Below are 17134 nucleotides of genomic sequence, written 5' to 3'. Positions count from 1 at the left end.
TTATTTTAGCAGAATATGGATATCTCCGATATTGAAGGAATCAGTCTAAATTATAATATCAAAGTAATTATATTATTAGAAGGAAAAGCTACCATTTAGATTCTTATCCTCACATAGAACAACTCAAATAATTCCAGAAAATAAACCAATTAGTCTTTATTTTTCAGTTACAGGAATTAAAATGCCCCATTATTATTAAAATTGCCCTATTTACTCAACTATTAATTAACCTGAATATTGTAACAGATTTACTCAAAAATTGTTGGCAGCCCTAACTGAAATGTCTTTAATACCCCTGAATACATTTGATTTTTCTGTTGCCCAGTGATATTAGAACATGAATGGATTTGTGCAGACTGTGGTGTGCACATGTGTCACCTCTCCTGTGGGAGCTGCATCGATTGCCAATTTGCTTCCAAGTGAAATTCAAGGTCCTGGTTGTCACCTTTAAAGCCCTTCATGGCTTGGGACCAGGTTATCTGAGGGACCATCTCTTGCCAGTCACATCCTAAGGAAGTTTCCTAAGGAAGTACATCAGGTAGGACTCAAAAGAAGGGCCTTCTCCCTAGTGGCACCCTCACTCTGGAACATCATCCCTCCAAAAATTAGATTGGTTCCCACTCCAACACTCTTTCGGAAGGCCCTGAAGATGTGATTTTGCCAGCAGGCCTCAGACACCCAGAGTGGGATGGAGCCCATTAAATGGCTGAGTGTTTTTTTTTTGTCGCCAAGGGGATGGTGTTGAGGGATTATAATTTTATTGTAATTTTATTATTTTTATGCTTTTTTACATTGTGTTTTTTTTTGTAAGCCACCTAGAGTTGCCATGAGTAACTGGCTATATAAATTTTCCTAAATAAATAAAACCCCAAACTTGTCATTCTTTTCCCATTAAGCTTTATGGAAGTTGCTTTGTTGCAAAAATCTATCAACGTTAAGAATTTAAGAGCAAATGTAATCTCATTGCCTTTCAAAAAGTAGAACTTTTTAAATATGTAGTTTTGCTCACATTTGCATCTCTATTTCTCATAAAGGGATTAGGAAGAATTCTGCATTGATTCCTATGCCATACAGCCATTTATGATCCTTTGCTTTTTAAAAAAATTCTTGTGATTAATTTTTCATATGCAAAACAAGTTTTTTTTAATGTTCAGCAAAGCTGAACTTTACAACCAAAGAGTTATTGTCCAGCTTTTTGAGTACTGCATAATTAAGTTTCATGTATGACTATCAACTTGCCCTTTCATGTAGATCAACCAAATCTGACCCACAAAACTCCAAACATTAAATGACAAGCATTAAATGTTTTATTCATGTATAACCAATTTGACCTTGCTTAGCTTTTCAAGTTCAATCAGCCAAAGATGATTAGGCATTGTCACCTGCTCCAGATCCCATTGAGTTGAAAGAACCAAAACCCCTTTGAGTCCAACAGTTTTTCCATATCCCATTTGACTACAAAGTGAACGAGGACCAGGTTAGTTCCTTCCTGCAATGTGACTTATATGCTGCTAGAAGTGCAATTTATTACACCATTTTCAGGGCTGCAACATGGGCTGGAAAGCTCACTATTAAGATATATAGTATAGATGCAATGGATGGCAAGAAAAGTTAAATAACATCCTAGAATGTAGAACTGAGTTGAAGCTGGCAGGTCATTTCTTTGAATGAAACTGTAGCCTTGTTCCTGGAATAAATATAGAAACAAGTCAGAAAATATTCCACCTACCATTTTTCCTCAAAATAAGTGCTTGGCCTTATTTTCAGGGAGGTCTCATTATTTTTGAGGTGCTGCTGTGTTGCAATATTTTTGGGGAGGCCTTATTTTTGTGCCTGCGCTCAAAAGCCCGATTGGGCTTATTATCCTGGGAGGTCTTATTTTCAGGGAAACAAGGTAGTAATGTACAGGAAGATGAATTTCCCAATAGAACTTTAAAGTTGCATAGAATTTGGCAATATGCTTTGAATTTTCATTGCTATTTTTAAAAAATATATGCTAAGTCCAGGCTTCTTTCCAAATACTTTCTGCTTATATTATGGTTGTCATATTGTCTCAGGCAGAAGATCAATCAGGATGATAACCAGGAACCAAAGCTTGGCTTCTGCATTTCTCTCCTGCCAGGTTTTTCCCACAAATAGTCATAGATTTTGAATTTTCTGAGGAATGGGATTGAAGTAAAAAGCTAGAATGAGTGTTGGTCCTACTTGAACGCTGTTTCTCCACAAAGGGGGAGAAAGAAACCACCACTGAAAGGACTCTCCGAGGGACCCTGACCTTGACTGGCAAGTTGCTCCTGCCTGACCTCTGATAGGAAGGAGAAACCACTGCAGGACCCTGGCATAGAGACATGCCCAAGGGACTATGGAGATGCACAAACCATCTTGCCCAGGAGCTGTGTCAGATCCTCTCCATTAGATAATTAGGAAAGAAGACCACGAGACTCCATGAGTAGAAATCAAGTGTACTTTTACTAATTATAAATGATTAAAGGCATAGCGAAGCGAAGTCTGATTATTTAGGCGCGAAAGCGATTGATATATAGAATAGCCCATTCCCCACCCCTTGGCATCACAGTTACAGTCCAATCATAATTCTCCCAAGTGTCAGGTGTGAGATAACTTCAAAAGGCATCACGAAGATGGAATGTCGGTGCCGTTAGTCCTGGTGGGAATCTCCTATGCATGCGTAGTCCAACAGGCAGCTGAACTCCAGAACCTTCCTCCAGCACAATGAGTAACCCCTCCCAAATACCATGCCCTCCCTCCCCGTTTCATGGCAGCTGAAGCAACAGCAAAGCAGAGGCTGACATCCTGGGACAAGAGTGCCAGTGTCATTGTGATGTTTGTCTAAATGCATTGGATCAATGACTGCAGACTGTGTCTCCTCTCCTGTGAGAGGTAGACCACACACAGGGAAGTGTCTATGACTGCTCTTAAGTGGAGCAGTTGTGTCATTGGAATGAAATGACTTTTCTTGGTGTTGATGAAAAAGCCATGATCCTTGAGAACCTGAACAGTGACCCGAAGGTCTACCTCTGCCTTAGTCTGTGATGATGACTGGATCAGGATGTTGTCTAAGTAGCATTGATGTCTGATAGGGAAGGACTGCAGGTGGGCCACTACCAACAATTGCTGCCAACAATTTTGAGAAGATCTAGAATTGCTCTCCACCCCCACCCCCACAATTGGAATTGCAAACAGGATGGAATAAAACCCCAGCCCCTGTTGTTCCTGATGGACTGGTTGAATGGCCTGGATCTCCAGCAGATGACCAATAGCTGTGTCCATCAGGCCTCTCTTTGTTGCATCCCTGGAGACAGGGCAGCTGAGAAAAAACTCTGGGGGCTTGGACAGAAATTCCAGTGTTAGGCCAAATTATACCATAACAAGGACCCACCTGTCCGATGTTGTAGCCTCCCATTGGTGTAGATAGAGGCTGAGCCATCCTCCGATGAGAGGGTTGGCTCTGCAGTCACTTAGAGCAATGGAAGGGTTGACTTCCTGCCGCTCCAAAAGGCTGCTTGTCCTGAAATTGCTGATAACTCCTGAAGTCCGATCTGTCAGGCTGTCTGTCCTGCCTTCCCGAGAATGGTCGATGGGCCTGCTGGTAGTCAATGCCTGAGTCTGGCATCTGAAATCACTGACTGCAAAAATAAGGAGATGGTAATCTGTCTCTTTGTCTAAACAAGGAAGGCATGGCCTTGCCCCTACCTTTGGTGTCCACCAGGATAGGGTCCAAAGCCTCACCAAACAGCTTCTTGCCCATGAACAGGGCCGACACCAACCTCAACTTGTTTTTGTTATCTGCCTGCCAATGGCAAAGCCACAGTAGACGTTGGGCAGTCACTGAAGGTGCCATAGACCTGGAGGAAAATTTGGCCACATTCAGAGAGGCATCAGCAGAATATTCCACCACTGCCACCAATTTGTTAAGATCTTGGTGCAACCTGACCTCTTTCAATGAAATCCTAGCCTTCATCTGATGAAACCAGAGCAGGGAGGCCCTGGTAAAAAAGGAAACTGAAGTGGCTGCCTTCAGGCTGCCCATGCTGCCACCTGGCGGGCTTGCGGAAGGCTAGCTCCACCAATTTGTCATCAGTCTTAAGGCCATCTATGGCATCCACAGGATGGATGCTGAAGTCAAGGCTGCCACCGGAACATCTACAGATGGTGTTTGTAGAATCTCTGAAAGATCTGAATTCACATTATACAGCCTTTTCTCAACACTAGATGGGGAAGGACCAACCCCAGGCTTGGACCATTGCCTCTGTACCACATCCAGGAAGAGCTTGGGTGCTGGAACAGCCTCATTCATGATGTCCGGCTCTGAAAATAGGCCATGATCTGAACCACCTGCGCCCTGGGCTGTGTCAAGGACTGGGGGAGAACCCAGCTCCATTACCTCCTTGGCCTTATGTAATAGTGATCTAAAAGAGTCAGGCCGAAAGAGTCCAGTAAATGGCAAAGGGTCAGGGGGGATCTTCTCCTCCTCTGAGAGTGCTGTGAATTCTCCCTCCTCCACAAAGGAGGCCTCACTCCTCACAGATGCAGTCTGAGCAGATAACCTGGGTGGGTCTAGCCATGTCTCCTGACCCCTAGGAAAATCATGATGCCCTCGCAAAATAGGAAGATCCCTGGCAGAAAAACCCAATTGTTGAAGACCAGAAGCTACTCCCTGCGAAATGGCTCTAAAGCATGGGTGAAATCCAGCAGGTTCTGACAGGTTCTGCAGAACTGGTAGCGGAAATTTTGGGTAGTTTGGAGAACCAGTAGCAGAAATTTTGAGTAGCTCAGAGAACTGGCAAATACCACTTCTGGCTGGCCCCAGAGTGGGGTGGGAATGGAGATTTTGCAGTATCCTTCTCCTGCCACCCACACCAAGCCACATGACACCCACCAAGCCACGCCCACAGAACCAGTAGTAAAAAAAAATGAATTTTACCACTGCTCTAGTGACCAGTGACTGAAGATGGTCTGGCAACTGCAAAGTATCCTCCTCATCCCCAGGGTGTAATCCAACCACAGTTGGGGTAAAAGTAGCTGGTGGAGAGGGACTGGTTCCCGGGACTGTATCCATTAGATTTGAAGAAAAAACATCTCTTGGCTCCACTTGCATTGTGGAAAGCCTCTCTCTAGCTCCATCTGGTGACCAAGAACTGAGAGGTGCTGTGATCCAATGGAGAACCAATTGCTTGGCTAACAGATGGGTGGGAGGCTTCCGCCCCTCCTGCAGAAATCTCTCCCAGGGTCTGGGCACTTCCAGCCCTCATGGCTCTTCCTAGCTCTTTTTCCAGGGTTCATTGGCACCTTTCAGCATCCTTCTGAACCACCCTGGACTTCCTGATGCTAGAAGCCTTCTTCCAGTGGCTCCTCTTGATCCCGGCACAGGCTGCTAGCCTATTGGCTGCCAGGTGGAGAAGGAGGAGAGTGTTTAAAAAAATAAAATTCAGGGCAAACAAATATATCTGGAGAATTCAAGGAGGTTTTTTGAGATAAATTTTTTTTTCTGGATTTTTAAAAATAATCCCTTCACTTCTTTCTTCTAAAGTGATGTTGGTTTTTTGGTTTGGTTTTTTTTTGTAAGCAGCTAGTGATTACAAAGGGAACTAGACAACTAGAACTAGACAAATAGACACTATCGCCATTATAATTTATACCGACAGTAGAGATTTTGAATAGGGAAATACGACAAAATAAAGAGGTAAAAGATATGAGGGTCAAGAAAGAAGAATATAAAGTACAAGCGTTTGCAGATGATTTGGTGTTTATTATGGAGGATCCATAATAGAGCCAAAACTAGTTAAAATAATAGAAGAATATGGAGAAGTAGCGGACTTGAAGATTAATAAAGATAAAACAAACATTCTGGTGAAAAATATGACAGAAAAACAGAAAAGAGAATTGATGGGGAAATTGGACTTACACGTGGTGAAAAAAGTGAAATATTGGGTGTTTAATTGACATCAAGGTGTGTAACACTAAAGGGGGATAACTATTATAAAATACAAATAGATCTGAAAAGATGGAAAAAGCTACAATTATCATTGATGGGAAGAATAGCAGTAGTAAAGATGAATATATTACCAAGGTTGCTATTCCAAACAATACCAATAAAATTAGAGAAAAAATTGTTTGAAAATATGAATAAAATAGTGGGGAAATATATATGGCAAAGGAAAAAAGCAAGAATTACTATAAAAATGTTGCAAGATGCAAGGATTCAAGGTGGATTTGGATTACCAAATTTGGAATTGTACTATCAAGCAGCGGGACTAGTTGGATGAAAGAATGGATTTTACTGAGAAATACAAGATTATTGACATTTGAGGGTCATGATTTGCAATTGGGTTGGCATGCTTTTTTGTGGTATAAAAGTAGAACACATAGCTATTTTCAAGACATTATGTAAGGAATGGATTATTAACAATATGGGAAAGAGTGAAAGGGAAACATTATTCAGAAGTACCAATGTGGCTGAGGATGGTTGTCACAATTGCAAATACAATCAAGATATGAAAAAGATAAAAGGGAGTAGCCACGCGAGCGATAATGGGTGTACTTAGATACACCTATGTTACACCTATCCTCCGCAAGCTGCACTGGCTCCCCATTGGTCTCCGGACCCACTTCAAGGTGCTAGTCATTACTTTTAAAGCCCTACATGGTATTGGACCTGGCTACCTGAGAGACTGCCTCCTGCCATTCACCTCCCAACGACCAATAAGGTCGCACAGGTTGGGCCCCCTCCAGGTGCCGTCGACCGGACAATGCCGGCTGGCGGCTCCCCGAGGGAGGGCCTTCTCTGTAGCTGCACCAGCTTTGTGGAATGAGCTACCAGCAGAGATCCGGACCCTTACCACTCTCCCGGCCTTCCATAAAGCAACCAAGACCTGGCTGTTCCGGCAGGCCTGGGGCTGTTGACTAATATACAGCCCCACTTGATTCAATGGATGATAGATTAATTTTAATAATTGTATTTTTAAATTTTTTATATGTTTTTACTTTTGTTGTGAGCCGCCCAGAGTCCCAAGGGAGTGGGCGGCATACAAATCTTATTAAAGTTGAAAGTTGAAAGTATGTTTTAACTTAAGAAGTTGAGAGTTGGATAAAATACATATGGGAACAGAAGAAAGAATAATCAAGGAACTATATACCTACCTATTAAGAACTATGATAGAAGAAGAAGAAGTGGTTAAAGATACAATGTCAACTTGGACAAAGAATTTTGGCCACATGATTGAACTAGAAAAGTGGCAGCAACTATGGGAAAGGAATTATAAATTAACCATGTCAACAGTTTACAAAGAAAATTTATACAAAATGTTTTAGAGATGGCATATGTCACCGGGAAAATTAGCAAAGATGTTTAAAGACAAGTCAGTGAAATGTTGGAAATGTCAACAAGCAATAGGTTCATACTATCATATGTGGTGGACATGTGCAGAAGCAAGGAAATATTGGACTAAAATAAGAGTATGGTTAAAGAAAATGTTACAAGAAATATAATTTAGACCAGATATATTTCTACTAGGTATTATCCCAGAGAAATTCAAGAAAGAGGATACCTATTTGATTATACATGTAACAGCAGCAAGAATTGTATTTACCTAAAACTGGAAATTAAATAAGCTACCAACAGATGAAGAGATAATAAAAAAGATATTAGATTGTGCAGAGATTAATAGGTTGACAATGAAAATAAAGGATAAAGAGGAATCAGAGTACTTCAAGACGTGGGGAACATTTTATGATTGGCTAGAGAAAGCAAGCTAGAAAAGAAAGTAGGGAGAAGATAAAGCACTCAGATGATGCACTATTAAATAGAAGAGTGGGGAGGGGAAGAAGAGAAAAATAGAAAAGGAAATATTAAATATATAAGTATATATTCAAGAGTGAGATATAAAGGGGGGAACATAACTAGGGTAGACTAGTGAAGGTAAGGGAATAAGAAATGATACTAAATTATATCTGGGTTGGCGGAAATACCATCCCAAGAAAACATAAACTGAGTTTTGAAATATGCACCAACAACAATAGAAAAAGAAAGGGAGAGAGGAGGAGAGAATGAAAGGAAGATGGGGGAAAGAAGAAAGAGGTAAGGAGAGGAGGATGGAGGGGGAGAAAGAGAAGGAGAGAGGGTAAGAAGAGGAAGGGGAAGAGCAGGAGTAGGAGAAAGGGAAGGGAAGAAGAAAGGGGAAGGAGTGGAGGAAGAAAGTAGAGAAGGCTCAGATAAAAAATTTGTTTTGGCACACAAGCTTAGGACGAGGCGAGGTGGCGCAGTGGTTAAATGCAGCACTGCAGGCTACTTCAGCTGACTGCAGTTCTGCAGTTCGGCTGTTCAAATCTCACCGGCTCAGGGTTGACTCAGCCTTCCATCCTTCCGAGGTGGGTAAAATGAGGACCCAGACTGTGGGGGCAATATGCTGACTCTGTAAACCGCTTAGAGAGGGCTGAAAGCCCTATGAAGCGGTATATAAGTCTAACTGCTATTGCTATTGCTATTACTTAGCCATTTCACACAAAAAAATATTCCTCTGCTTAATTTATTTTATTTCATTTGGCAGAGGGTTGTCGGTACTGTCACCCATAATGAAATCTAAAAAAAATTGATGATCATCTTTTTACTCCCCTATATTTGATGGAGAGATGGAAAGAAATTTCTGATGACACAAAACTGGCAACCATAATCAACTCATTACATGACAGGACAGCATTACAAGTGATATTAATAGAAAGGAAACTGGAATGCAAATAGCAAAATGAAATTCAAAAGAGACAAATGCAAAATTCAGAAAAAGGAATAAAAAAAGTGAGCTTTAGACTGGGATATTTGAATTTGTAACAATAGAGATGAAAAGTGTTACTAATCAGCAGGCAATCACAAACATATCCAACAGGTGGAATCTGACAGCGATGAACACTATGGGACTGCCCTGGAGGCTGAGAAACTCTGGGGGGTGTTTGGAGTCAGATCAGGGATTAGAAAGGCCTGTTGGCCACCAGATGGCATCTGAGTCAGGGAGCAGTGTGGAAGAACAGAGGGAGGCTGTCCCTGAGGTACCTATGCATAGGGGTGATAGGAGGAGGGAGCAACTTTGGAAAAAGGCTCACAGAAGGAAATAGGAACAGGTGGCTACTGATTGGCCCCTCCTGGAGAGCTTATAGGTGGGGCAATGGGAGGGGAATTTTGCAGGAAACAACAGTTTACTAATCCAGGCATAGAGAAAGATTGGGAGAATTTCATGCGTTCAAGCCTTGTTTTCATAGAAATAGTTTTCTGGGCTCCTAGGCAAGGGATTGCTTATCTCCCTCCTTAGTTGTGGCAGACAGCCAGGTCTGCATCAGTATATATTAGAGGCTTGGGACAGAACAGTATGATAAGGCTACAGAAATAGTTTATGTGATTTTATTGTGTATTAGTGAAATCATTGCTTCCAAGTCACCAGACATGATATTTTTCACTTTTCTTCTTCAGACTTGAACGGGCAAATTGCATTTACTTCTGGACTCTTCTTACTTCTTTTGGAAGGAAGGAAGGAAAGAAGGAAGGGAGGGAGGGAGGGAGGGAGAATTGAAATAATGGGTGTGGGGAGCAAAAACAGTCAGCTGAATGGAATATTATTTGATGAAAAATGGAAGAAAGATAATATATTTAATCTGGAAAACAAAACTGAATGGAGGCATGACAGCTCATGCAAAAAAAAAATTACTGTTAATTGTTTACAGTTGCTTCCTAGGGTAAGAACAGGTCTAATAGGTTTAACCTGAAACAGGATATACGTCAGCTGTTCTTTTGTTTTACTGCTGATTTACAGCAATAGCAATAGCACTTAGACTTATATACCGCTTCACAGTGCTTTACAGCTCTCTCTAAGGAGTTTTACTGAGTAAGCATATTGCCCTCAACAATCTGAGTCCTCATTTTACCCAACGTTGGAGGGATGGAAGACTGAGTCAATCTTGAGACGGTGAGAATTGAACTGCCAAACTGAAGTAGCCTGGAGTACTGCATTCTAACCACTGTGTCACCATGGCTTTCTTTATATTTTAGTTTTTATAATAAATTTTGTAAGATATCTGGAGAATTATTTTGAGTGGACATATCAAATATATTTAAAAATATTCACCATGAAGCTTAATTTTGTTGTGGAAAATTGGTTTAAAAGTGTATTTGTGAGGGAAAATATGTATTAAAATAGATGCATTTGGAGATGAGGGCATGAAAATGTATATTGTGAATCCCACTTGCCTTCATAGTTTGCCAGGATGTCAGGCATATATCAAGTCAAAAGTAAACATTTTAAATTCACATTTACTCAAATGGATTTGAATCTACACCTTTCAGGGAAATAGACATCTCATAGATGCCACTGAATGTATTGCAATTTTATTTATCATCTGTAAGATAAATCTATCTCCAGAGAAGGAGGGCTGATTTCCCTAGTCTCGTATTGCAGGCTTCAGACCTAGAAGGTAACACTATGGAATTTCATTTTGCTCATTTTTTTCTTTCATACTTGCCAAGTAAGGCCATAGGTTGTAGGAGTCCACACACACATATAGTGTCTCATCTGGCATCTTTCTGGAAGATAGGTGGCACCAGTAGTGAAACAATTCCATCACGGCCAGAAAATGTATGCCAACTCTGAAGGACCATCTTTTATTTTCTGATTTCAGCCTATTGCTACAACGTATATGGAGATATGCATGAACATTTTTGAACGGGAGAGAAAGTGGATCAACCGACACAGAGTCAGAAGAACTTGATGAATCCTCAAAAACAGCAGAATCAGCCATCCTTAGCTTTCAATCAGTACAGAAAGCAGGCTATGGAGGCTTAAGATCTGGATTTCCTAAATCAGGGCAGGGATCTATAGTACTGACTTCTCCTCTCTGCACTCTATGCATCTAGCTGTCCAGGTAACAAACGGTACGTTTAGTTTAACTAGAAGCTTTTTTCCAAGCTTAACTGCAGCTTAGTAGGTTTCTGAGCTATTATCTTCCAATTATTTTTTCATATGTTAATAAAGGAGTAAGGTATTTAACTCATTTATAGGACACATGTGCTAAATACTTATAGTTATAAATGAGTGAGAAATATAAACTTCTGAAAGTAGCATTAACATTTAACATTAAAAAAAAAACTTGAGATGCAAGTTTAGTGTATAAGATGGGGAGGGAGAAAACTTGAAAAAAAACCTCATTGGAACAATCTATCGATTGCTTACATTTACAGCTGATATTATAACTAACCATTGGACTGTGTAGTTTAACATTATCTAAAATTTAGCAGCTGCTCTCCAGAATTTTAGATAAGTCTAATTTAATTTAGATATGTCTTTTTTAAAATATAATTTGATTGGGACTTTTCACATGAATAAAAGACAAATGCAGAAATATATAGTTATAGAAACAATAGTTAAAGAAAGTGGGGAAAATAACTGAAGCAACTTCAAACCTTTTTTACAGCAGCTACAAACAAACAAACAAACAAACAAACAAACAAACACATTAGCCTTCCTCTCTGTTTAACATTACAATAGTAATCTAATTTAGATATGTCAAAGATTGACTCTGTATCTTCTAAATATTAGTGATGGCAGTGAACAATGTCTCTTTCTCATAGGTTAGTCATCATGATCAAGTCTTAATTTTATTACAATGGTTCAGCTACTTGAAAAGATTTTTAAACTATAATAAAAAAATAAAAGCACAGTGAAAGAGGTTGTGTTACACATAAATATTACATTACATATTTGATTACCTAGTTTTTTATTTGTGCATGGAGCTGAAATATAGTAGTTTATATAAACTATTTATGTAACACTACAATGTGAAATTCAGCTTTTTTATATTCTCTGGTTTTTATAAAAAAAATATGAAATAGCTTTTCATGTTTCAAAATGAGCTATTTTTTCAAGAACTGATTCCCCCCCCCTCCACTCCCCCATATTTCCGAGTTTAAACCATTTCTTACTTTCTGTTTTCTTCAGTTGCCTTGTAATCTGAGTTTTTGCAGCTTCCTTTGTGTAGCAGAGAAAGTCATAAATATTTGTTGGGAAAGTCACTGTTAACCCACAGCCATGTGATCTTTTTTGGGCTAAGCTGTCCAAGAATTCACTTCCTCGACATCTCTGATTCAAGCTCCCAAAAATGCCCTGTACAGTGAATCACATTTCCTTTTGGAAATGACAGGACTTCCTCAGCAAGTTGTTCCAACTTGGCCGCTTCTCATCTTTGGTGCTATCAGGAAAGAAATGAATTGCCTGTTACATTTTTTCAATGGTCAGCTGGGAGTTGCATCCTTTTCACAGAGGAAAGAGTTTCTGTGAGTCAAAGACGACAAACTGAAAATTAGTATTAGGCATGGAGCTAAATGACAAATACAGCTATTGCCCAAAGCCAACTTAAGGAGAAGGGAAAGTGTATGTTGGAGCAAAGCCCCATCTGAACCTCAGTTCTGGAGACCAAACTGTTCAACAGAAAATCCTTCAGGACTAAAATACATGGCAATTCTAACAACCTTTTAATCACTGTATTGGACATGTGAGTTAATTAAGATGACCTAACTCAATATCTAGTACTGTCATTTCTGATTCTAATATTTTTGTAAGCAGTATGTCTCTAAAACAAAACAAACTATTCCCATCTAAACAATAGATTAGATTTAGATAATACATATTTACCAAGAACATGTATAAGTGTTTGTTCTCCATCCTCTGCAGCAATTAGTGTTTTCTTATGAAACAAATGCTGTCTTGTTCACTGCCAAATTCTGTTCTCTTTACTGAAGCTAAATATGGCCAAAGCAAATTTAATTTTAGAGGAGATGGTAGAATATTTCTGTGAACTATTCCACAGGTTTAGACCAAACTATTTTTCATCAGCATTAATCTTTAAGTATTGCTGTTTTCAGAACCATTATGAACTACTGAGGGACTCCAGGATTTAGAACTATTACGTATAACTTAAATATAAGATTAATGGAACCAAATTCAGATACAAATCTTTAAAGACAAGTTGCAAATTTTTCCACATTTCCCCAACTTTTTATACAATTTGAAAATCATTGCAGTCGTTGTAGAAATTAGATTTACCAACATAAATATTCCTTCTTTAGTTTCTTCTTCCATTTAGAAAACAGTTTTTTTAAACATTTGTTAATTCACAGGAAATTTGAATTCTTGCAATTATCTACCAATACATAGGTAGTTCTCAACTTACAACCCATTCATTTAGTGACCATTCAAAATTACAATGGCACTGAAAAAGGTTTTTCACATTTAAGACTGTTGCAACATCTCTGTGGTCACATAATCAAAATTTAGAGACTTTATTTTATTTATTTATTTTATTAAATTGATTTATAGGCCACCCAATCCCGGAGGACTTCACACCTGGCATGCATTTATGATTGTTGCAGTCCCCCGGGGTCATGTGATCAACTTTAGTGACCTTCTGACAAGCAAAGTCAATGGGGAAGTCACTTAACAACCACTTTACTAACTTAACAACTGTAGTGATTCACTTAACAACTGTGGCACAAAAGCTTGTAAAATGGGGCAAAATTCTCTTAACAACTTTCTTGCTTAGCAATGGAAATTTTGGGCTCAATTGTGATCATGTTGAGGACTGTCTGTATTGTTTCATTGCTGCTTTTTGTTTATCAGGTGTCTATTAAAGGCATGAGAATAGGCCAACCCTGTTACTTTCTGAACGGGAGACAATCCTGATAGAAAATTACTATTTACAAAATTTCTATGCTCAATTGTTTCCAAAAGAGTATCTCAATCCATTTTAACTGTAAATGTAGAAAATAGTGAGAAAACATTTGCCTACAAAATGGCATTCACATTGATTTAGATACTCTGTTTAAATTAAAACAAAGGGAAGAGCAATATAGAAAATCCATAATTGTTGAAAGAAAAGCTAATGATTTCCTAACTGGAAATACTTATGATAGACATAATAATATGTAATCAGAAAGATATGTTGATATCTTAATTGATATAAAACTAAGGGGTGGTCAAAATCTTTCTTCTTTATTATGCTATTTCAGATTATGAATTTCCCATGTATTTACTGTGTTGTGACAACAGTTACCAAATGTTAATTTAAATTCAATCACTGTTTGACCATCATGATAGCATGTTATAAATGAAGAATATTTTATCTTAAATGCTATATAGAGGTCCAAACAGATTGTCCAGAATTCATAATGATGATAATAGTATTATTTTAGGGAATTGTATTCTTCTAAAACAAAGCTCCTGTCTCACTTACTTGTTCACTTTCCCCCTTATTTAGCTCTTATCAGATGTAATTCATTTTGATCTGCAAAGTGTTCTTTTAATTCATAACTTCAAAATGGTCCCCAAGAGCATGGTTCAGATGATATTTGGAATCAAATTGGAAATACTGCTATAAACAAAATCAGTAAAAAATAAGGCAGAGCTTAATAAGTAAATGATCATGAATGATATGAGATGGTCCTCAATATTTTTTTGCAAATATTTTCCTATATTTTCATTATAAACAACTATTTACTTTGAATGATAAAATCATCAAAACTTAGAATAACTGGTAGAAAACAACAAAATCTAGGATCTCAGTTCTCTAGCATGAGCATTAAAGTTCTCTCAATGTTGCTGAATTCAGATATTGCTCTATGACAGCATTTTTCAAATGATATTCCATAGCCAACTATAATGTATTCAACAAACCATAGTTTATCAAATTATGGCTTAACAATATAGGAGAACACACTGATTAAGATATGATCTTTGTTAATACAGCATCCTGAATAGATCTACAATGAATCATATATGGAATGTTTAGTCTGATTAATGGCATATTGAGAGAAACAAAAATTCTCACGATGTATTGCTGTCATGTCATATAAAGACAGCTTTATAAGATTCTGTTGTGATTTTTATGATTTGAATCTTGGGAGTAACCTACAGTATATAAATAACAAGATTGCTTTGTATGTTAGATGGAGAATTTCTTGTATGCATCTTTTTAAATTCTATGCAATAAATCTACTTATGTGGCCTACATGAATCTGCTTGTGAATACAGATCAGGGAAAAGTTTTATCTCTACAGGTAGTAGAGTATAATAGAAATGCAGCCTGCCTATTACTGTAGAAAGTTGGGATAAATGTTAAATGAACATCTTTAACAACTCTCTCATTCTAATTCTAACCCTTTGGCGTCCCCACAGCCACTGGAGTCTCTTCCACCGCTCACAATCTCTTGCATACTTTTTGAAGATCTGAAGCGCTCAAGAGAAGGAAGAAGGGACCAGGTCTCTCTTGCTGGGCCACGTGAGAGAAGTCTACAAGCGAGTCTTTTTCGATCCAGCCTCCCATGCAGCCTAGCAACAAGGTAGATGAGCAATATGATCAGGGAAAGTCCTATGCTTTGCAAATAAAATTTACTTCACCAGCAAAGCAGCCTTTTCATTCCATGCAGAGAAACCTCTGCATTTGAAATTTGAGCTAGCTCTGCCAGCAAGCCATTTTTCTTCCACATGCTGCCCCCCTTGTATTGTATTGTATTGTATTGTATTGTATTGTATTGTATTGTATTGTATTGTATTGTATTGTATTGTATTGTATTGTATTGTATTGTATTAATGTTGTAAGCCACCCAGAGTTATTTGTGGTAAAATGGGTGACTAATAAATAAATAAAAAATAAAGAGTAAAAGTAGGTGTTTCAATGTCATTAATTATTTTGTTCATGGTAATGAAAAGATAAGGTGGAGGTTGATCAATTCCATGCACTGCTGTAGGATTATTAGATTTCATTCCTGTTGCATTTTATGTCTTTTGTCCAAATATGCTGGGTAGCAAGTGTACATAGAACAAAAGCAATAAGAAATGAAAATATGTTCTCAAACAGCTGATTTTTCTCTGATTTCTTCTCGTTTATTAAGGGCTCTAATTTAATCCCCAAATATATGGGCCTTCATCATCCGACTTCAGTATTTAGTAGCCAGGACCTATGAATTTATTTGCCAAAACTTTTTAATTTTTCATTTTAAAATTTAACTGAAGCAAAGAATCAAAATTGTTGAGTAGAATACTTTCCTTGGCTTAACATTTCTAACAATGGTTAGGATGGGAAGCCAGATGGAAGGAAAGAACAATTCAACCTGAAAAATCTTATAAAAAGGGGGAAGAAGGCGGGGCTTAGCAGTGAGAAGACGGATTTTCAGGCTATTCCTGAAATTCCTCTATTCCGAAGGAATTGGACGGTTCATTTGAACCCAAGCTGTCCCGGAGAGACAGTGAAAGGTTGGAGGAGATCCAGTGACCCCAGAGATGTTCGCAAAGTCTCTGGGGGGCTTGGAATTTAACCTCCTTTGCCAGTGACTTCTGGATTAGCCGTAAGCTAACCGAAACTGCAAGTTGCCCCTAAAAATGGTGTGAGTGTTTCCAGCTGGTAAGATGATTTTATTACTCAGAGAGACACGGTCCGCATAAAAATTTAAGCTAATTGAAACCAAAGAACAGAAGAATCTAGCGGCGAATTGGATCTCTTTATGGGTTTATGGACGGTGGTTACCCTATTTCTTAAATGTTTTAAATGCTACTTACATGGACAAACGAAAGATTACTTCAACATCTCCTCTGACTCTCTGTAAGTGGGCTGTAAACCAATTTACTATAATTTGGCTCCCTACAACTTGACATTTTTATTGCTTGGCTGGGTTGGTCTAAGATCAGATAAGATTGTACAGCTCCCAGCTTGTTTTTACTTGCAAATACCTTAAAGCCTCTAAAGGGAAAATACTAACTGCGTGCAAAGATGGCATCTGTTCAAATTTCAAATGATTCATTTCAAATGATCTTTTCCGCACTACAAAAGATTTCTGACACGTACGACAGATTTGAAAAAAACTGGATTATTTGCTGTTTTTAACATCAAAATATGAAGAAAAAAGTGAGAATGTTGAATGTTTGAATGTTCCTGAAGATCTTCAATCTGCTGACATTCCGGGCATCTGGTTTACCTCTGAGGGAGAAAAAGACGGAACATTTGAAGGGGGGGCAGCCATACAGAAGATTTACTTCGAAAGACAGAGCGCAGGAGGAATGAGAAGCATTAAAGAATTTATACTTTATGA

At 38.5% G+C, this 17134-nt stretch overlaps 1 long non-coding RNA gene across 1 annotated transcript; it reads right to left on the bottom strand.

Annotated features, from left to right (window-relative positions):
• Positions 1-1274: 1274 nt before the first annotated feature.
• Positions 1275-12412, bottom strand: LOC148044422 (uncharacterized). Its single transcript, XR_015697586.1, has 3 exons — positions 11978-12412; positions 3398-3644; positions 1275-1687 (listed from the first exon to the last, which is right to left on the bottom strand). It is a non-coding gene; the product is annotated as an uncharacterized LOC148044422 (long non-coding RNA).
• Positions 12413-17134: the final 4722 nt, after the last annotated feature.

The sequence above is a fragment of the Thamnophis sirtalis genome, unplaced genomic scaffold (genome assembly GCF_051295495.1).
Source record: "Thamnophis sirtalis isolate CommonGarterSnake01/CBP01778 unplaced genomic scaffold, rThaSir2_p1.2 scaffold_8, whole genome shotgun sequence".
NCBI lineage: Eukaryota > Metazoa > Chordata > Lepidosauria > Squamata > Natricidae > Thamnophis > Thamnophis sirtalis.
The sequence above is the reverse complement of the archived record's forward strand: the minus strand, read 5'-3'. Positions and strand labels throughout refer to the sequence as shown.